The sequence below is a fragment of the Rhinopithecus roxellana genome, chromosome 13 (assembly GCF_007565055.1).
Source record: "Rhinopithecus roxellana isolate Shanxi Qingling chromosome 13, ASM756505v1, whole genome shotgun sequence".
In the NCBI taxonomy this organism is placed as follows: domain Eukaryota; kingdom Metazoa; phylum Chordata; class Mammalia; order Primates; family Cercopithecidae; genus Rhinopithecus; species Rhinopithecus roxellana.
Window position 1 is genome coordinate 73,332,866 of NC_044561.1, and position 22,917 is coordinate 73,355,782.

Sequence of the window (22,917 nt, forward strand, 5' to 3'; positions counted from 1 at the left end):
CCTGACACATCCAGGTAACTCCAGGAAGGCAGGGACCTCACCTGTCTTGTCTCCACTTGACCACCAGTGGTGAGAACAAGGCAAGCCACGTGGTAAGAGTTCAGTAAACATTTGTGGAATGAATTACTGAATTTACTTTCTGGAAACCACCTCGCAGGCACCATGATGTGAATGCAAAGATCAAAGTAGCATGTCCCCATCCTTGAGAGCCTACACGTCAATGGAAAGGTCTTTGTTCATATGATATGGGTGTGTGCTGTGATAGAAGTTTGTGGAAGCTGGAATGAGGGCCTCTGAGCCTGTGTAGCACGTGGCTCATCCCAAGCAGAGAAGGAATAACTGAATGATGTCACGTCATATTATTAGGTTGGTGTAAAAGTAATTGCAGTTTTGGCCATTAAAAGTATTGCACCAACTCAATAATTACGTACTGTCCCCTGGTTGGGGGAAGCTCTGTTTGTGCTGGGGTCTCATCAGTCTCTTTCAGAAGATCATCTATACCTAGCACTTAGGACAGTGCCTCATACCTGGAGAACATCAGTAAAAACTTGTTGAGTGAATGGATGTGTGTAGACTCAGAAGACAGCGAGATATAGAGAAGTTGATGAGATTTGGATTCTTTCAGGTAAGCTTGAGTGTTCCAGACAGAGCACAAAGCACGAGAAAAAGCATTGAGTCGTAAGCAGTCTGAGAAAAGGCCGGCAAGGTGAGAGGAAGGTGGATCTGAAAGCACCTTGCTCTCTGATGAGAATGAGGTTGGCAAAGCTTTGGTTCCAGCTGAGGCATGTAATCCCAAACCCAGGCAGAAACCTGCCGGGGGCTTCCACACCACCTCATGGAGAGACTTCATAGTCACAGTTTCACGCAGAGGACGAAGGATGCTGGCGACAGATGAAGTGCTACGTGGGACAGGTGGGGGACCCATCAGCTGACAGAACCTGTGGAGAAGCCAAGACTGGCTTTCCCTCCCCGCACCCAAATGACAGCACTTTGTAAGAAGCGACTTCGTCCAGAAGGCTTGTTGAAACTTTCTATTTTAACTCCAAAAATAAGGGATGTGTTGGTTTGAACTCTGCTTGAGACCGTGGAATGGGAGACATTTAGTGCTTCCTAGATGATGGGCCGAATTATCTGAACCCTTTTCACAGAGCAGTAACTGGAGATGCAGTCATCATTGTGTATCACCAGCTGGGTGTTTGGGTACTAATTTGATAACACGTCTCCCTTCAGTGAATTTCCAATAAAGGATTTTCTAAATTTCTATTTCTTTAAGATCTAAAAAATACAATAAGATTCTTTATTACCTAACATATCCTAGCTCAATAGAAGGCCTACAGGTAAAATATTCATGTGAGCATGTGTGTTAACAAACATGTGTGAATACAAAACGAGTAATGTTGTCATTGCTGTCATAAATAAAATTACACCAAAATCCATAGCGCTTTTTATCTCCTTATCAAAAATGCACTGAGCCATAGCTCAGTGAATAGATTCAGTGATCTAAGCTATTCATTAAAGGTAATAGAAGAGAAAAATAACTTTTGATACACAGTCATTCCAACATGTTATGTTTTAGAGTCGTTGCTAAATCATATTGTCAGAGTTCACTTTATGTTACTATTGAGTCAATGGAAAAGAATGAACTCCCTCTCTCTGAAATTTCTCTCTTTAATACTCAGGACCCGCTCTGCTAGGTTTAATACCTCGACAGTTCCAGGCTTAATTTACTCCTTGGAACAAGCTATTAAGTATGCATTGCTGCTTTGCGCTTTCTCTCTGAACCGTTTCCTTTTTCAAACATACAACCACATAGTAATGGTCTCCTAGGAGAGGATTTTATCAGGGTTTGGTATTTAACAGGAAATCATGATGTCTAATTTGTGCGCCCATCCAGAATCCCTCCTATGACATGCAGGTATTTTGCATTCATTAAACAGTCAACCATATGGTCATTCAGATGGTACTTTCACCTACATAGATGGATTGAGAATTAATAAAAATGATTGCATTATTTAACAGATGCAGTAACTATATCATCAGAAGGTGAATGCAGTCACTTTGAGGTCAAGAAATGACAGGGCCATGGAGGACTCCCTGGTCAGTTATGTAAGTGGATTTCACTTTTTTGAGAATTTTTTGAGAATCCTTGCATGCATCACTAAATGCTGGGGCAGTTTCTACCGGGCAAGCTCCACTCGCCTTTGGAAACAACTTATTACTGCATTCTGACTCCAAGGATCCCTGGAATGCAGACTGTTTCTGATTTAAAATGCGAAAAAAATCGATAAAAATTAATTTTAAAAATGCAAAATTGAATAGACAAATGAATAATGAGCAAAAAACCTCTTTACTTCTTAGTACATTTTATTTTAGAACATCAAAACATGCATTTTTTTCTCAGATGAAAAAAGCCAGAGTTCCCAAGGTAAGGAAATTTGGCATAAAATATGAGGAGAAAAGAATATCAAATTTAGAGGCATGTCAAACATAGCAAATGCAAAAAACTAAACTAAACAGTCAGGAAGTCCCCCAAAGCCCAAATCAAAGCACCGCCACCAGCATGCTAAAGGCAGAGATGCAACTGTTTCAGCTCTGGCCGACTTTCCTCCTTTCGTGCATCCACTCATCTCCAACTAATGGGGAATGTGCCAGGATCTGGAACAGACCATGAGAATCTCTTGCGAGGGAATGAGACACACAGTCCCTGTTCCCATGAGGTCCATGGTCATAAACAGAAAAGTACACCACTGCAGAGTGACTTTTGACATCTCCTGCCAACACCCACCAAGAGCTCTACACTGCAATTAGAATAAAATCCATGGTTTTCCAACCTTCCCCTCTATCTTCACTTTGTCCACTCTCTCTGGCACTCTCTCCTCCAAAACACACATCTTCTTTGGCCCCCAGTGCCATTCATTCTAACTCCAGGGCCTTTGCACTGGCTATTCCCTCTGCCTGAAATGCTCTTTGCTTCATCACTGTAGGACTGACTCGCTGTTAATCACCTTACCCTGTTTTATTTCCTTTGTCGTGCTTTTCACCATCTAAAAGAAGTTTTTTATGTTTACTTCGTTTAGTAGCAACCCCCTACTATTCTAATCTCCACAGAAGCAAGGAGTCTGTCTGTCCTGTGCTCTATTCCCACTGCTTGCAACTGTGCCTGGTGCATAAAGGGTGGCCAATAAAGGAAAGGGAAGGGAAGGGAAGGGAAGGGAAGGGAAGGGAAGGGAAGGGAAGGGAAGGGAAGAGGAGGGAAGAGGAGGGGAAGGGAAAGGGGAAGGGGAAGGGGAAGGGAAGGGAAGGGAACGTAGTGAGGGAGGAAGAAAGGAAAGGGAGGGAGGAAGAGAGAAAGGAATGAATGAAGGGAAGAAGGGGAGGGGATGCAAGGGGAAAGGGAAGCAGAAGGGGAACGGAAGAAGGGAGAGACTTAAATACTTAAATACGTATGCCAAATAGAAAACATAGATGAAATTAATCAGGTGCTTTGAGAGCAAATGAATGTTGCTGGGGGCAACAAATAAAGAGACAGGGAGGCTACTCTCTGATAATGTTATATTTGTGCCACATCCTGAATAATAAAAAGGAGTGATCCATGAGCTATGCCCCAATTTGGGAGAAGAGCACCAGACAAAGTAACAAGTCTCCGAAGTGGGAAAACCTGATGACCTCAGCACCCACATGGGAGATGCATCCAATGCCCTGTTGCTCCAGCTCCGGGTCCACCGCCCTCCACCTTCCCTTCTCTGTCCCACTGAGCTAACACACTCACACCCTCCCACTGACCTTGCTACCATTTGTAACTGCATCAGCTGCAAAATCGGGTCTTTGAGCTTACTGCCCACTCTTTGACTTCCTCTCTGTCTAGCATGTTTGCTTAATTACTCCAACTGTGACCACTCTTCCACTCGCCAGACTCACAGGCTTCTCCTTTCTTTGTTTCTTTTAGTATCCGTTCTAGGACCTGTGAGTTGGACCCTGTGCTCATCACCTCACTTGTCTGGATAAACTGGTCCTTGATGAAGGGAACCATTTCATTTCTCCACGACCACACCCAAAAAGCCAAGCCTTGTTGCAGAAAGTCACATAGGAGGGAAAATGATGTTATCATCAATTTACAGTCATCAACTCAACTGTTCTCAACCCTGCTTCCTGGTTGGCTCTGGCCCCGACCTCCACAGTATCTATTTCTAACGCTCACCAGTACCCCAAATGTCCATGCATTCCCCTCTTTTCTATTCTTCCTTAAAGATGACATCATCTCTAATCTTAAAGACTAGAATAGAAACCATCTTTCCCATCATGTTTGTAACAGTATCCATACTCATTCCTCTTTTCTCTTTTTGTTTAAAATTGAGATGTTTCTCTGTGTATCCTAAAACTTTCTCTGATGTTTCTCTGAGTGCATTCTTCCCTCTTTATGCAGGGGGATTTGTTCCAGGACTCCTCAGATACCAAAATCCACCAGTACTCAAGTCCCCCTGGCATTCCTCCTCCACATCCTCAAATGCAGAGCCCTGCACAGGGGGCAGAATGCATATCCTACATCAGACTCTCTAAACCTTGGAGTCTATCCCTTCCTATTCAGAAGCCTTGCAGAACTGACCAGCTTGGGTGCATGTTGTTACTTTTTCTTTCTTTCTACATTTAATTTTATTAAGATATAATTCACATAACATAAAATCACCCTTAGAAAATATACATTTCAGTGCCTCTTAGTAAATTCACAAGGTGTGCAACCATCACCACTATTTAATCTAGAACATTTCATCATCCCATATTAAAGAAACCTATATCCATGAGTAGGCACTCCCATTCTCCGCCTCCGCACAACCCGTGGCAACATATAATCTACTTTCTGTCTCTATGTATTTTGCCTAGTCTGGACATAAATGGAATTAAATAATTTTTGGCTTATTATGTCTGGATTATTTTACTCAGCATAATATTTTTAAGATTCATCCATGGTGCAACATGTACCAGGAATTTATTCCTTTATTTTTGGTGAAATAACATTTCAGTGTATGAACATCCACATTTATTTATACATTCATCAGTCGATGGACATTTGGAGCATTGGTGTAGTTTCTGGATTTTGGCTATTTTCAACAATGTTGCTGTGAACATTCATGTGCCAGTTTTTGTGAGCATATGTTTTCATTTCATTTCTCTAGTGTAAATATCTAGGAGTGAAATTGCCAGGTTACACAGATGTAACTCTATGCTGAACATTTTTCAAAAACTTCCAGACTGTTTTCCAAAGTCATTTGTACCATTTTACATCCCCATCAGCAATGTATGGGAGTTCCAGTTTCTTCACATCCTCACCAACATTTGTTATTTTCCTTTCTTTTTTTTTTTTTTTTTTGAGACAGAGTCTCTCTCTATCCCCAGACTGGAGTGCAGTGGCATGATCTCAGCTCACTGCAACCTCCGCCTCCTGGGTTCAAGTGATTCTCCTGCCTCAGCCTCCCAAGTAGCTGGGATTACAGGTGCGTGCCACCACGCCTGGCTAATTTTTGTATTTTTAGTAGAGATGGTGTTTTGCCATGTTGGCCAGGCTGGTCTTGAATTCCTGACTTCAGGTGATCTGGCTGCCTTGGCCTCCCAAAGAGTTGGGATTATAGGCGTGAGCCACTGTGCCCAGCCATTTGTTCTCTATTATGCCCATGCAGTGGTTTGAAATGGAATCTCATGAAGACTTTGATTTGCTTTTCCAAAATAATGATGTTGAGCATCCTTTCATGTGTTTGTTTGCCACTTGTGTATTTCTTTGAAGACATGTCTATCTAGATATTTTCCCAACTTTTATTGGATTATTTGTCTTTTTATTGTTGAGCTTTTAGAGTGCTTTCTGTATTCTGACTACTAGATTCTTATCAGAAATAAGAATCATAAATATTTCTCTCTTACTATATGGGTTCTTTTTTCACTTTCATAATAGCATTTTTGACACATGAGAGTTTAAAATTTGATGAAGTCCAACTTATCGATCTTTTATTACTTGCTTTTCTGTTAGGTGTTACATCTAAGAAACCATTGTCTGATACAAGTTCACAAAGACTTGCGTGCTTGTTTTTTCCTAAGAATTTCATCATTTTAGCTCTATAAAACTCAATAAGCCATTTGTTAAAAGTTCGTACTTTATTTTTTAATTTACAAATAATAATTGAATGTATTCACAGCTTACATAGTGATGTTTCAATTCATATAATGCACAGCAATCAGACCAGGGTAATTAGCATAGCCATCATCTGAAACATTTGTCATTGCTTTGTGTTAGGAACATTCAATATCCTCCTTGTAGCTATTTGAAAGAAGACATTCATACAGCCAACAGACACATGAAAAAATGCTCATCATCACTGGCCATCAGAGAAATGCAAATCAAAACCACAATGAGATACCATCTCATGCCAGTTAGAATGGCAATCATTAAAAAGTCAGGGAACAACAGGTGCTGGAGAGGATGTGGAGAAATAGGAACACTTTTACACTGTTGGTGGGACTGTAAACTAGTTCAACCATTGTGGAAAACAGTGTGGCGATTCCTCAAGGATCTAGAACTAGAAATACCATATGACCCAGCCATCCCATTACTGGGTCTATAACCAAATGATTATAAATCATGCTACTATAAATACACATGCACACATATGTTTATTGTGGCACTGTTCACAATAGCAAAGACTTGGAATCAACCCAAATGTCCATCAGTGACAGACTGGATTAAGAAAATGTGGCACATATACACCATGGAATACTACGCAGCCATAAAAAAGGATGAGTTCGTGTCCTTTGTAGGGACATGGATGCAGCTGGAAACCATCATTCTCAGCAAACTATTGCAAGAACAGAAAACCAAACACTGCATGTTCTCACTCATAGGTGGGAATTGAACAATGAGATAACCTGGACACGGGAAGGGGAACATCACACACCAGGGCCTATTGTGGGGAGGGGGGAGGGAGGAGGAATTGCATTGGGAGTTATACCTGATGTAAATGACGACTTGATGGGTGCTGACGAGTTGATGGGTGCAGCACACCAACATGGCACATGTGTACATATGTAACAAAACTGCACATTGTACACATGTACCCTAGAACTTAAAGTATATTATAAAAGAAAAAAAAAGAAATAGAAGAAAAGAAAGAAACTATGTAATTTTTTTTGTTAACAACATCATCTTACAGCATTATGGAACACTGCAACTGATCCTTTCTCTCTAGCTGTAACTTCGTGTCCTGCAACAAATCTCTTCCTCACTGTGTCCCTTCCCTTGCCCCTTCCCAGTCCCTAGTATCCTATGTTCATTTTATTTCTATGAGATCAACTTTCGTTTAGCTTCCACGTGTGATTATGAACATGCAATTCAACAACAGGCTCCTGAACAACCTATGGATGAAGGAAGAAATTAAGAATGAAATTTTAAAATTTCTTGAAACAAATGAAAATAGAAGCACATCATACCAAAACCTATGGGACACAGCAAAAGCAGTGTTAAGAGCCAAATTTATAGCAACAAATGCCTACATCGAAAATCTAGAAAGATTTCAAAACACAACCCAATGATGCACTTCAAGGAATTAGAAAAGCAAGAACAAACCAAACCTAAAATTGCTAGAAGGAAAGAAATAAAAAAGATAATTAAACCATCTTGAATTAATTTTTGTACATGATTGGAGAGGTAAAGGCCCAACTCCATTATTTGGCATGCAACTATTCAATTGTCCCAATATCACGTGTTGTAAAGATTATTCTTGTCCAAAAATAAATGAACATAGATGTATGGGTTTACTTCTAGATTACCAATTCTAGTATGCTGATCCATCCGTCTATGCTTATGCCACACTGTCTTGATTACTGTAGCTTTGTATTAAGTTTTGGAATTGAGAAATGCGAGTTCTCCTACTTCCTTCTTTTTCAAGATTGTTTTGTTTATTGTAGATCCCTTGAATTTCTATATAAATTTTAAGATCAGCTTCTCAATTTCTATAAAAATCACAGTTGAAATTTGTACAGGGATTACATCAGCTCTAAAGATTAGTTCAGAGAGTATTTTTGTATTAACAATACTAATTCTACCAATTCATGAACATGGAATATTTATCCATTTATTTGCATCTTTAAATTATTTCAACACTGTTTCGGTTTTCAGTTCTTTTGTTAAATTTATTCCTAAATATTTTTATCATTTTGATGCTATTATAAGTGGAATTTTATTGAATTCACTTTTTAATTGTTGATTGCAAGTGTATAAAAATACAACTAATTTTTAATATTTATCTTATATCCTGCAACATTGTTGAAGTCATTCATTAGTTCTAAGTGTGTGTGTGTGTGTGTGTGTGTGTGTGTGTGTGTGTGTTCCTTAGGACTTTTTGTTTATAACATCATACCATCTACAAATGGAAATAGTTTGACTTTTTTCTTTCTGGTCTGGATGTCTTTAATTTTATTTTTTGCCTAATTTTCGTCTCTAAAAATTCTAGTTCAGTGTTAAATACAAATGATGAGAGTGGTTATTCTTGTATTGTACATGATCTCAGAGAGAAAGTTTCAGTTTTTCACCACTGAGGATTTTCATTAGCTGTGGATTTTTCATAAATACCTTTTATCTTGCTGAGGAAGTTTTTTCTATTCCTAATTTCTGTAATGTTATATCATGGAAAGGTATTGAATTTTGTCAAATGCTTTTGCACATTTATTGAGATGACCACATTGTTTTAGTTCTTTATTCTATTAAATGGTGTACTACATTGATTAATTTTCATGTAACAAACCAACCTTGCATCCTGGGATAAATCTCACTTAGTGATGGTATGTAATGTTTTTACTATGGTGCTAGATTCAGCATGCTAGTATGTCTTTGGATTTTTGTGTATATGGTGATACGGGGTATTGGTAAATCATTTTCTTTTCTCATGATTTATTTGTCAGTTTAGAATCAGCATAATATAGATCTCATGGAACAACATGCGAAGTATGTCTTCCTTGTCTATATTTGGAAGTGTTTGTGTAGTACTGACGTCAATTCTTCTTTAAATATTTGGTAGAATTACCCATGAAGCCCTCCAAACCTGAGCTTTTGCTTGTGATAAGTTGTTTATTATTATTTTTATTACTGCTAATTAAATTTCTTTACTTGTTATAGGTATACTCAGATTTTATACTTCTTAAATTAACAGTTTTATTGCAACATAATTCACTTAGCATAGAATTCAACCACTGAAAGTGCTCCAGTCAGATTTTTAGCATATTTACAGACACGTGCAGCCATCAATATAGTCAATTTAGAACATTTTCATCACATCCAAAAGAAACCCCACGACCTTATCTATCACCGCCATACCTTCTCACACCCAACCCCTAAGCAACCACTATTTTGCTTTATGTCCCTATAAATTTTACTATTCTGGACACTTCAAATGAATAGCTCATACTATGTGACATTTTCTGACTAGATTCTTTCACTTAGCATAATGCTTTCAAGTTTCATCCATGATTAAGAATGTATCAGTACTCCATTCCTTTTGATTGCTGAATAATATTCTGTTGTATGGATATGCCACATTTTATTTATCCATGTGTCGGTTGATGGACATTTGAGTTGTTTACTGTTAGGAATGATGCTATGCTAAACATTTGTGTACAAGTTTTTGTATGGATATACGTTTTTATGTTTCTTGAGCATATACTTAGGATGGAATTGCTGAATCATAAGGTAACTCTATGTTTAAGTATTTGAGGAGTTTCCAGACTACTTTCCAAGGAGCTGCACCACACCAGCAGTATATGATGGTTTTACTTTTTCTACATCCGCAGTAACACTTGTTATTTTCTGATTCTTGATTATAGTCATCTTAGTGGATGTGAAGTGGTATCATATTGTGAATTTGATTAGTGTTTCCTTGATTACTAATGATGTCAAGTATCCTTCATGTCCGTATTGGACATTTTTGTATCTTCTTTGCAAAAATGTGCATTTACATATTTTGATCATTTTTAAATTGGGTTATTTATATTCTTGTTCTTGATTATAAGTGTTCTTATATATTCTAGATATAAGTCCTTTATGAGATATAGTATTTGCAAATATTTTCTCCCATACTGTTTATTGACTTTTCACTGTCTTGATAGTATCTTTTCACACACAAACTTTTGGAATTTTGGTAAGTCCAAATTATCTATTTTTTTCTTTTGCGACTCATGCTTTTATTGCCATATCTAAGAGTATTTTGTCATATCTGAGATTGGGAAGATTTTCCCCTATGACTTATTCTAAAAGATTTATAACTTTAGTTCTTTCATTTAGGCCTTTAAACTACTTTGAGTTCCTATTTGTGTTTGGTGAGAGGGAAGAATCCCATTTCATTCTTTTGCATATGGCTGTCCCTACACCATTTGTTGGTAAGACTCTTTTTTCTCTATTGAATAGTCTTGACATCCTTGTTAAAATTCAGTTGACCGTAGATGCAAGGTTTTATTTCTGGATGCTCACTTTCACTCCATTTATCTATATGTCTATCCTTATACCAGAACCATACTTTCCTGATGACCATTTCATTGTAGTAAGTTTTGAAATCAAGAAGTGAGTCTGCCTGTTTGATTCTTCTTCTTCAAAACTCTTTTTGATATTTAAGGTGTGTCACAATTCCATATAAAGTTTACAAACAGCTTATTAATTTCTACAAAAAAGTATGCTTGAATTCTGATTGGGATTGCTTTTAACCTATAAATCCATTTGGGCCGTATTTCCATCATAACAATATCATTTCTTCCTTTCTAGGAACATATATTTTTTCCCATTTGTCTGGCTCTTCTGAGATTTCCTTCGACAAAGTTTTGTTGTTTTCGGAGTGTGAGTTTTACACCTCTTTTGTTATTATTCTTAAATATTTCATTATTTTTGGTGGTATTGCACACAGAATGGTTTTCTTAATTTCATTTTTAGATTGTTCATTGCAAGTCTATGAAAATACCTGTGTCTTTTGTTGGAACACAGATGGAGTTGAAGGCCGTTGTGCTTAACAAACTAACACAGGAACAGAAAACCAAATACTGTATGTTCTTGCTTATAAATGAGAGATAAATGATGAGAACTCATGGACACAAAGAAGAAAACAGCAGATACTGGCGCCTACTTGAGGGTGAAGGGTGGGAGGAGAGACAGGAGCAGAAAAAATAACTATTGGGTACTAGGCTTAGTAACTGGATGACAAAATAATCTGTACAAAATCTCCATAACATGAATTTACCCACATAACAAACCTGCACATGTGCCCCTGAATCTAAAATAAAAATTTATGAAAAGTACAACAGCTTTTCATATATTGATCTTGTATTCTGAAACCTCGCTTAACTAGTTTATGAGATTTTTTATGGATTCCTCAGGATTTTCTACATATAAAATCAACTCATCTATAAGTAGAGATGCTTTTACTTCTTCCTTTCCAATCTAGATGTCTTTTATTTCATTTTCTTGCCTAATTTTCCTCTCTAGAATGTTCAGTATGGTGTTGAATGGAAATGGGGAAAGCAGGCGGGCATCCTTGTATTTTTCCTGGTCTTGGGGGAAGGTTGGGTCTTTCCGCATTGAGTATAATGTTCGTTGTGGATTTTTCATGGATATTCTCTATCAAGCTGAGGTGGTTCCCTTCTGTCGCTAGTTAGTTGAGTGTTTTCATCATAAAAGAATGCTATATTTTGTCAGATGCCTTCGGTATTTATTGAGATGACCATGTGGATTTTGTTTATTTTATTTGACTAGTGTATTACAAAGGTTAATTTTCACACATTAAACCAAACTTTGCATCCTGTGATAAATCCCACTTGGTCATGGTGTAGAATATTTTTGATGTTGCCAGATTTAATATACAAATATTTTATTAAGGATTTTTGCATTTTTTTATAAGAGATATTGCTTTGTAGTTTTCTTTTCTTATGATGCCTTTTTCTGTGTAGTACTGAGATAGTAATAGTCTCATAGAATGGATGGGAACTGTTCCCTCTTCTATTTTTTGAAAAAGTTTGTGAAAAATTAGTATTAATTATTATTTAAATGTCTAGTAGAATTAAGAGGTGAAACCATCTGCTGGACCTGTCTTTGTGGATAGTTTCTTGATTACTAATTTAATCTCTTTACTTGTTTTAGGTCTGCTTAGGTGTCTGTTTTTTCTTGAGTCAGTTTTGATAGTTGATGTCTTTCCAGAAATTGTTAATTTCATATGAGTTACCTACTTTATTGGCATACAACTAACTCTTCATAATACTTCTCTATGATCTTTTTTATATCTGTAAGTTTGAGTCTTTTCTCTTTGTTTCTTGCTAGTCTAGCTAGAAAATTATCAATTTGTTAATATTTTAAAACACGTGTTGTTTTGTTATTCTCTATTTTTAATTAACAAATAAAATGTTTATGTATTTATCATGTATAACATAATGTTTCGAAGTGCATATAATAAACTGTGGAATGACATGCATTCCTCATATAGCTGTCATTTTTGTGATGAGAACACTTTATATCCACTCTTGCATTTTTTAATAATACAATATATTGTTCACTGTCATCATCATGTTGTACGCTACATCTCTTGGACTTATTCCTCCCATCAAACTGAAATTTTGTTTCCTTTGACAAACATCTCCCTACCACTACCCTTCACCACACCCCTGATTACCACCATTCCACACACTACTTCTATAATATTAACTAATATTGACCTTTTCTAGATGCGTATGTGTGAGATCATGTACTATTTGTCTTTCTGTGCCTGACAATTTCACTTAACATAATGTCCTAAGACCCATTTTATTTATTTTCCTCTTTTATTACTTCCTTTTTTGCTGCTTTCTGATTAGTTTGCTCTTGTTTTCCTAGGTTTTTTAAGCTGTAATATAGGTTATTGATTTAAGACAGACCTTTATTCTTTTCTAATGTAGGCATTGATTTCTGTACATTTTTCTCTAAGCACTACTTCAACTGCATTCCATAAATTTTGGTATGTAGAGTTTTAATTTCAAAGTATTTTCTAATTTCACTGTGACTATTTCTTTAACCTGTTGGCTATTTAGGAGTGTGTGGTTTACATTTCTAATTTCACTCATTGTGGTTGAAGGAGATGCTTGTTGTGATTTCAATTCTTTTAAATATATTGAGACTTGTTTTATGGCCTAAAATGTAATCTATCCTTAAGAATTTTCCACATACACTTGGAAAGAATGTATATTGTGCTATTGTTTGGTGGACTCTTCTATAGATATGTCTTAGGCAGAAACATTTATAGTATTGTTCAACTCTTTTATTTCCTAGATGATCTTCTGTGTAGTTGTTATATTGTTATATCCATTATTGAAAGTGGGGTATTGAGGTTTCTGACTATTGTTGAATTTTACATTTCTCCCTTCAATTCAATCAGTTCTTCCTTCATGTATTTTAAGACTATGTTACTTGGTTCATATATTTATAATTATTATATCTTCTTTTTGGATCCATTCTTTTATCATTATCAAGTATTTTTCTTTGTATACACTACAAATATTTGTCCTAAAATCTATTTTAATATTAGTATATCCACTTCAATTCTATTTTGGTTACTGTTTGCATGATGTACCTTTTTCCAGCTCTCTTTTGCTTACTGTTTTCGTGGTATACGCTTTTCCAGATCTCCTTTTGTTACTGTTTGCATTATAGATCTTTTTTCATCTTTTTATTTTAAACAAACTTTTGTCTTTCAATCTAAATTATGTTTCCTGTAGAAAGCATATAGTTGGATTAAGTTTTTTATTCATTAAGTCAATCTCTGCCTTTTAATTAGAGAATTTAATCCATTTCCAATTAGTGTAATTACTAATACTATTGGATTTACCTCTGCCATTTTGCATCTTCCATTTTGCTATCTTCTATATTACTTTCAACTTATTTTAAATAGCTAATTTCAAGTCTCTCTTTAGTAAATTCAACATCTACATTCGTTCAGGGATAGTTTCTATTGATTGCTTTTTTTCTTCTTGTGTATGGGTCATACATTCTTTTTTCTCTTATTTTTTTGAAACTTGATGTTTAAGTAATAAAATGTAGCAATAGAATCTAGATATCAGATTCTCTTTTTGCCCTCTTCGGTCCCCAGGGTATGCAATTGCTGCTTATTGTAGCTGCTGGGTTTGTTTGTTTTGTTTAGTGTAGTGACTTTTCTGAACTAATTCTGAACAGTCTGTATTCATGGTTGCGTTTGACCACTGAAGTCTTTAGTGGTTAGCTAATACCTGGACATAGATATATTTAAATAGATGGAGCCAATATGTCTCTAAGCGTTGCTGAGAGCCACTGTTTACTCGTAGCGGTATACCTTCAACACTCAGCCAGGTAATTAGCAACTCTGCCTTAGCCTTCACTTGCTGCTCACACATATTCTCAAGAGCAGCCAGAAGTGAGACCCTAGTGCCTTTTTAGGTCTTTCCTAAGCATGTACATGCTCTATGTATGTGCGTGGTCCTCTATTTTTCCAGGAATATTTTCAGAGCTTTTCAAAACCCCTATAGATTTCTCATTGCTCCATGTTTCCTTTTTATGTTATTACTTAATAGGCTTTATTTTTAGAGCAGTTTCAGTTTAAAAATAGACCAGAAAAGTACAGAGTTCCCATATACTCCTCCTGCTCTTCTCACATATTTTCCATAATTATTAACTTATTGCATCAGTGTGGTAGTTTTGTTACAATTGGGGAACCAACATTGATACATAATTAGTATTACCTAAAGTCTATAGTTTACACTGGGGTTTACCATTTATATTGTCGATGGGCTTCTATATGCCCTCTGCATAATGTCAGATGCATAATATCATGTATTCACCATCACAGTATTATACAAAGTAATTTTACTTCCCTAAAAATCCCCCACACTCCACTTACTCATCTTCTCTCTTCATACTGCCCCCAGCCCCCAGCATCTACTATCCTTTTTACTATCTCCATTGTTCTTCCTATTTTAGAATGTCATATGGTTGGAATCATACGGTATGCAGCCTTTTTAGACTGACTTATTTCACTTAGTAATATGCATGTACGATGCCCCCCTGTTTTTTATAGCTTGTTAGCTCACTTCCTTTTACGGATGAATGAGACTCCATTGTATGGATGCAGCACAATTTTTGCCCATTCACCTACTGAAGAACAACTTGCTTTCTTTCCATTTTTGGCAATGATTAATAAAGTTGTTTTTGTTGTTGTTGTTGTTGTTTTTTAATTTTGAGACGGAGTCTTGCTCTGTCGCCCAGGGTGGAGTGCAGTGGTGTGATCTCGGCTCACTGCAAGCTCCGCCTCCCGGGTTCACGCCATTCTCCTGCCTCAGCCTCCCGAGTAGCTGGGACTACAGGCACCCGCGACCACGCCCGGCTAAGTTTTTTCTTTTTATTTTTTAGTAGAGATGGGGTTTCACCATGTTAGGCAGGATGGTCTTGATCTCCTGACCTCATGATCTGCTCGCCTCAGCCTCCCAAGGTGCTGGGATTACAAGCGTGAGCCACCGCACCCAGCCAATAAAGTTGTTATAATCATCTGTGTGCATGTTTCTGTGTGGACATAAGTTTTCAAACCCATTTTGCAAATACCTAGTAATACAAGTGCCAGGTGGTAGGACATGACTGTCACATTGTGTCAGTTTCTTCTTTTGTAAGAAACTGCCAAACTGTCTTCCCAAGTGTCTGTACCAATGTTTTTTATTCGCATTACTCCTAGGAAATAAATGAGAATTCCTGTTACTCCACAGCCTCACCAACATTTTGTGTTGGTGTTATTTTGAATTTTAACCATTCTAATAGGAGTGCAGTGGAAACTCATCATTTTTTTTCGTTTTTAATTCCCTAATGACATATGATGTTGAATGTCTTCTTGTTTGCTTCTTTTCCATCTGTTTATCTCCTTTGGTGAAGTGCTCGTTCAAATCTTGTGCCCTCTTATTAACTGAATTAGTTGTCTTCTCCATGTTGAATTTTAGGAGGTTTAGCATTTCCTTTTAAAGTTTTTTGTTAGTATGTTTTTACATAAATGGTTATCTACCACCTTAGGCAGCTACAAAGTTGAAAGAACTGCCAGTAATTATTTTAAATAATCACCCCTAGAGAGAAGGCTTTTCCCTCTGTGTAAGCTCCAAATCAATCACATACAGCCTTGTAAGTAGGGTCTTCCAGGGATTACCTGACATGTCACAAAAGACAATTCTTTGAGAATGAGGCTTTGAAGAGTTCTAGCTCCCCTCTGCATTCTCTAGTGACTTTCAGTTTGCACTGGGGATGTGAGCTGCTATTTTTCAAGATCATTATGGAATTGGAGAGTGGGAGATGAGACAATGGAAAATTAAAATACCACAAAGCTTATTCTTCTTAGTAAGATTCAGCCATGTTTCTTGGGGAAAAAACAAACCCTTCCTGCATTGCTGCAAGCTTTGGTTAATTTCTAGAATTCTGAAAAAGCTTATTCTGATCTTTTCCGCAAGTTTCTTTTTTATGGAAGAGGGACTTTTCAGAGGTCTTTACTCTGCGATTTTCATGTCTCTTTCTTGCTTGTGTATTTTAACTGGATCATTTTCATCAACTGTTAAATGGCTCAAGTATTTTCTATTTAAAAAATTTCTCACATTTTACTTGAGTGTACAATCTAGCTTTCATCTCTTGAAATATTAGACTATTCCCCAATCCATTTTCTCTTATCTCACATTTACTCACTCTACTCTGCTCTGCCCCTCAGCTCTTCACCTGGCCACAACTACTCCCTCCAATGACCCCACCTGCCAAGATACAGAAGCATTCTCCAGTCCCTTACTTGACCTCTCAGTGGTAACTTCCTTCTGGAAACATTCTCTTCCCTTGGCTGCAGTCAGCAATATTCTCCACATTTTCTTTCTCATTCTTCTTTAAGGACACATCCTCTTTTACCCAGACAGTAAATGTTGCATTCATAGAAGAAAGAGGGAGAGAAAAAAAGAGATTGGAGACCCCATTCACAGGTGAAGTTTTTACTTTCAGGCTAGGTAATCGCTCAATTTAACTTACACCTGTATGATTCTCAAATGTATATCTTCAGCCAAGAACACCTCTCTCATTTGTTTTCTCTATTCTTTTTTAAAAATGGAGACAGGGGCTTGTGCCCGCTAGAGTGCAGTGGCATGCTTATAGCTCACTACACTCAAATTCTTGGGCTCAAGTGCTTCGAATTCTCAGGCTCAATTGATTCTCCCACCTCAGCCTTTCAGCTAGAATTACAGGCATGCACCACCACGCCTGCCTATTTTTTAAAATTTCTTATATAAACGGGGTCCCATTATGTTGTCCAGGTTGGTCTCAAACTCTTGACCTCAAGTGTTGGGGTTACAGGCATGAACCACCATGCCTGAACCCTCCTCTGATTTTTAGCTGGCATATCCCACTACTTCCTTGACCCACCCTCTAGGACATCTCACAAAAACTTCAAATTCAATAGGTTTGCAAAATAATCATAATAGAATTCCATCCTGGGTTTAAAAAAATTCACGGAGCTCTTGCTAAGTGTAGACCTAAAAATGCTGACACACAATTTGAATTGATACACCATCCACTCAGGCTCTGGGTCCCCCTTCAGATTGCCGGTCCCTGATAACTTTGACTAATACTCCCCCATTATTGTTGGCTTCACAGGTCTTTTCCCCCTGCATCTGTTCTTCATTGTTTCTACCTGCGGACATTTCCATCATTCATCCTGTTCAGTAAATCAGAAGCTAGCAATCATTCTTGGCACCTCTTTCTCCCTTTCATTCCCCACACCCAATTCATCACTATGTGTTGTCCATTTTCCCTTCTGTTTTTTTGTTTGTTTGTTTGTTTTTGTTTTTTGTTTTTTTGAGATGGAGTCTCGCTCTGTCACCCAGGCTGGAGTGCAGTGGCACCATCACGGCTCACTGCAAGCTCCGTCTCCTGGGTTCACCCCATTCTCCTGCCTCAGCCTCCCGAGTAGCTGGGACGACAGGCTCCCGCCGCCATGCCCGGCTAATTTTTTGTATTTTTAGTAGAGACGGCTGACCTCGTGATCCACCTGCCTCGGCCTCCCAAAGTGCTGGGATTACAGGCGTGAGCCACTGCACCCGGCCCCATTTCCCCTTCTAAGAGAGCGCTGTGATGAAGCTGACTCATTCCAGCTATTTTCTTTCTTTTTTTTCTTTTTTTTTTTCTTTTCTTTTTTTTTTTTTTTTTGAGACAGTCTCGCTCTGTTGCCCAGGCTGGAGTACAGTGGTGCGATCTCAGCTCACTGCAAGCTCTGCCTCCCCGATTCACGCTGTTCTCCTGCCTCAGCCCTCCGAGTAGCTGGGACTACAGGTGCCACCACCACGTGCAGCTAATTTTTTGTTGTTGTTGTTGTTGTTTAGTAGAGACGGGGTTTCACCGTGTTAGCCAGGATGGTCTCAATCTCCTGACCTCGTGATCTGCCTGCCTCGGCCTCCCAAAGTGCTAGGATTACAGGTGTGAGCCACCATGTCTGGCCTCATTCCAGCTATTTTGTGCATCTCTTCTGAAACCTGCATTCAATGATGTCAGCTTGGGTGCTTGAAATTAGTACATGCCAGAAACTGCTATCTTTTTTCCCTTAGAGAAATGGTTGTTAACATTTACCAGCATGCCACTGCTTCTGAATCTTTTTCAGATTTACTCACCTTCTTCCCTCTACTGATAAACTGCTACTACTTCTGGCCTGGTTTGTACTCCAGAAGACATTTAAGAGATCCTTCTTCCTCCTCCCTTACCACATCCACATTAAAGCCATCTTGTCTTTAAATAAAAACAAATTAGACAGAAACATGCTCCTGATTAAGACAGTTTAGTTTCCATTTATTTTTCAAAATAAAAAAAATCTCCATTTTGACCAATGATGTCCCAAGTGGTCTGGATCCTACCTACCTCTCTAGAGTTCTATCACGCCATTGCCTTCTCCTTGGTCCAGAAGAGAAGGGTGTTTCAAAAAGGAGGAGCGCCCCACATAGGTAAGTATGGTGCGTCAAGAAGCATCAAGGAAATTTGCAGAATGGTGGTCTCTGGGGTCCTGGAGCAGAATAGATTCCAATGGCTGCGCCCATCGTCAGAATGTAAGCCCCACGAAGGCAGGAAATGATTGCTCGCTGCTTTCCCCTCAGCGCCTAAATCACGTAAGGCATGCAGCTGGTGCTCAATGAGCGTTTGTCAATTGAGTAAATAAATGAGTGAATGAATGAAGATGGGATGTGAACAGACCATGTTGGAGAACGCCTGGCAGGATCTTATCGGCACTCTGACTTACAGGTAAAGCGGTCTACCCTAAAAGACATTCTCAGTTTTTAGATCTCCATGCACTTTGTGGATTAATTCAGGAAGCATTTGACACGGTTGCATCTTTTTGTGAACTTCCTTTTTGCTTCTTGACTGTATGTGTCTGTGCCTTGCAATATATTTATGGGGAAGACCTTAGAGACTTATCTTTTTTATTTTATTTTATTTTATTTTATTTTATTTATTTATTTATTTATTTTTTTTTTTTTTTGAGACGGAGTCTCGCTCTGTCGCCCGGGCTGGAGTGCAGTGGCCGGATCTCAGCTCACTGCAAGCTCCGCCTCCCGGGTTCACGCCATTCTCCTGCCTCAGCCTCCGAGTAGCTGGGACTACAGGCGCCACCACCTCGCCCGGCTAATTTTTTGTATTTTTTAGTAGAGACGGGGTTTCACAGTGTTAGCCAGGATGGATGGTCTCGATCTCCTGACCTCGTGATCCGCCCGTCTCGGCCTCCCAAAGTGCTGGGATTACAGGCTTGAGCCACCGCGCCCGGCCTTTATTTTATTTTTTGATACATAAAAAATGTACCTATTTTGGGGGTACATATAACTTAATGCATTCATATAATTTGTAAAAAGCAGATCAGTGTAATTGGGGTATTCATCATGTTAAATGTCTTTTCATTACGCTAGAAATATTGGAATTATTTTCTTCTAGTTATTTTGAAAAATACAATAGATTATTGTAAACTATAGTCACCCTGCTGACCTATCAAACACTAGGTCTTATTCCTCCTATCAAACTGTGTAGGTATACCTATTAATCAGTCTCTCTTCAACCTTCCCCCCGCCCCCACCAGCTCTTCCCGGCTTCTGGTAAGCACCAATCTATTCTCTTCACAAAACCTGCTTTTGTAGCTCTCACATGAGTGAGAACATGCAATATTTGTCTTTCTGTGCTTGCCTTATTTCACTTAACATAATGACCCGCAGTTTTACCCATGTTGCTGCAAATGACAGGCTATCTCATGGTGGGGATGGGAGGCAGGGTGATTTTCTTGTTACGATGCTCACGCAGTTTCAAGTATTTCCATATTCACACCACATTAAAAAGACAATGATGTATTCTTTGTAAAAAAAAGATAGTAATAATGGGATATAGACTTGAAAGGGAAGAAAAGCCGGGCTTCGTAATAGACTTCTTAGAGGGATCTTGTAGGTTTTCAACATCCACCTTCCACAGTTCATGATGAATGTAACTAACCCAACGGGTAAATAGATGGGTGAGTTTTCTGGAAGATGCACCAAAAACAAAGCATGCACTGGCTAACTCTGTAAGTCAGGAGAGTATTTGATGTAGAGCATTCAATCCCTTAAAGTGAGAGGACGCTATACTTTAGAAATCATTGTCAGTGCTTATTACGACAAAGGGCCAATCGGGGGTCTCTAAAAGCAATGACTGTATTTAAGTACAGAAAAACAACAAGAGAAACTAAACACACATTACCTAAGAATGGAGATATCCACTGTATTTTTCTAAACATGTAAACATAATGTCACTATTTCAGAGGAAGGAGGAGTTGGTATCTCTCATTTCACTATCTGTGCCTGGAATAACAGTGACACACTGATGCCTTTGGCCCAAAGACCCGAGTTCATCTGTAAGGAATTAACTTTTTTTTTTTTTTTTTTTTTTTTTTAACAGAGTTTCGCTCTTGTTGCCCAGCCTGGAATGCAATGGCACGATCTCGGCTCACCACAACCTCCACCTCCCAGGTTCAAGCGATTCTTCTGCCTCAGCCTCTTGCATAGCTAGGATTACAGGCATGCACCACCACGCCTGGCTGATTTTATTTTTTTAGTAGAGACGGGGTTTATCCATGTTGGTCAGGCTGGTCTTGAATTCCCAACCTCAGGTAATCCACCCGTCTCAGCTTCCCAAAGTGCTGGGATTATAGGCATGAACCACCACGACCAGCCAGGAATTAGCTTTTCTGCAGTGCTGTTTTATAACTTAGAATCTGATCTCCTGCCTATTGCCAATGCTTTGTCAACAGCTCGTGTGGCGTTATAGCACCGTATGTTAACTATATTTTCTTATTTTCTGTATTCTTGATGCTCTGACATCTGAGGCCTTGGGGACCTGGAAAAGGACCACTTCTACTACGGTTGGCTAATTCCCAGATAGCAAATGTCTTGCCTGAGAGTACACCTTGCATATGCAAACCAGTCAGAGTTCATACCCACACCTTCTTAAGCTCCTGAAGTCTGAGACAAAATTCTCCTCTCCTAATCACCCCAGAGCTAGATACCAAACAACTAAGATAAGCTCTTCATAGTAGTCTGTTCTCACACTGCTAATAAAGACATACCTGAGACTGGCTCATTTATGAAGGACAGAGGTTTCATGGACTCACAGTTTCACATGACTGTGGAGGCCTCATCATCATGGCAGAAGGCAGATGAAGAGCAAAGTCACATCTTACATGGCAGCAGGCAAGAGAATGTGTACACAGGAACTCTTATATATAAAACCGTCAGATCTCATGAGACTTATTCACTACCATGAGAACAGTATGGGGGAACCGCCTCCATGATTCAATCATCTCCACCTGGCCCTGCCCTTGACAGGTGGAGATTATTACAATTCAAGGTGAGATTTGGGTGGGAATGCAGCCAAACCTTATCATTCCTATAGCTCAGAGCCTGCCAGAATTATTTGAAACTCCCAATGCAAAGCCTGCCCCACTTGCTCACTTTGCTTCTCCCATTCCTTCCTGTGAAAACACAGTGAAGGTTCTCACCACAGCTCCTTCCCACTGCCCGCTCATCTCCCTTGGTGCCTCTCCCTATGGTCCCACACACTGAGTCTGCTCCCTGTTTCTCAGGACCATGAGCATATTACAACTTCTTTCTTAATGACAATCATTTCTGTGTCTGCCTGTGTTGTCATACCTGCTTAAACCAAATCCCAGGCACATTTTACAACCCACCTGCACACCCAAGTCCCCACATATCTCCAGTGTGTTCACTCATTCATAACATTGGAATACGATCTTGTGCCCACTTTGTAACTATGTGCCAGGCAGTTTTATGTTACTAGAATGGACCTGCAGGTTGTGGAGGTTGAGAGCTGGACTATGGTGTCAGACTGCTCACCACCTGCATGAAATGTTTCAAGTCGTTGAATCTCTCTGGACATTAGTTTTCTTTTAAGTGTGATAATACAGATAAGCATAAATAATATAGAATAAATATGGTTATTTTGAGGATTACATAAGTTAGTTTCCTCAAAAATCCTAGGCTATAGTAAGTGCTGAGATATTGGGATATGATATTGGATCCTCAGAAGTCTCCCACTTTTATAAAAAGGCAAATTGGGAATGTGCTAGAAGAGCTCTTGAAGTTCTTACCCTCAACACTTGCTCATTTTCCATCACCAACTCCACCAGCTAATCTTCTTGCTTTACATCAGGAGCCTAAAAATTTTGCCTTGAGCAAACTCTCAGAAAGAGTAAAGTGAAATTAATTTTAGTCCCTGGTCTACCACTAACTACCTGGGTAACCACAATGGGTTATTTTACCTGCTGTATCAGTTTATTTCTGTGTAACAACTGACCACAAACTAGTTCGTTAAAACAACACATT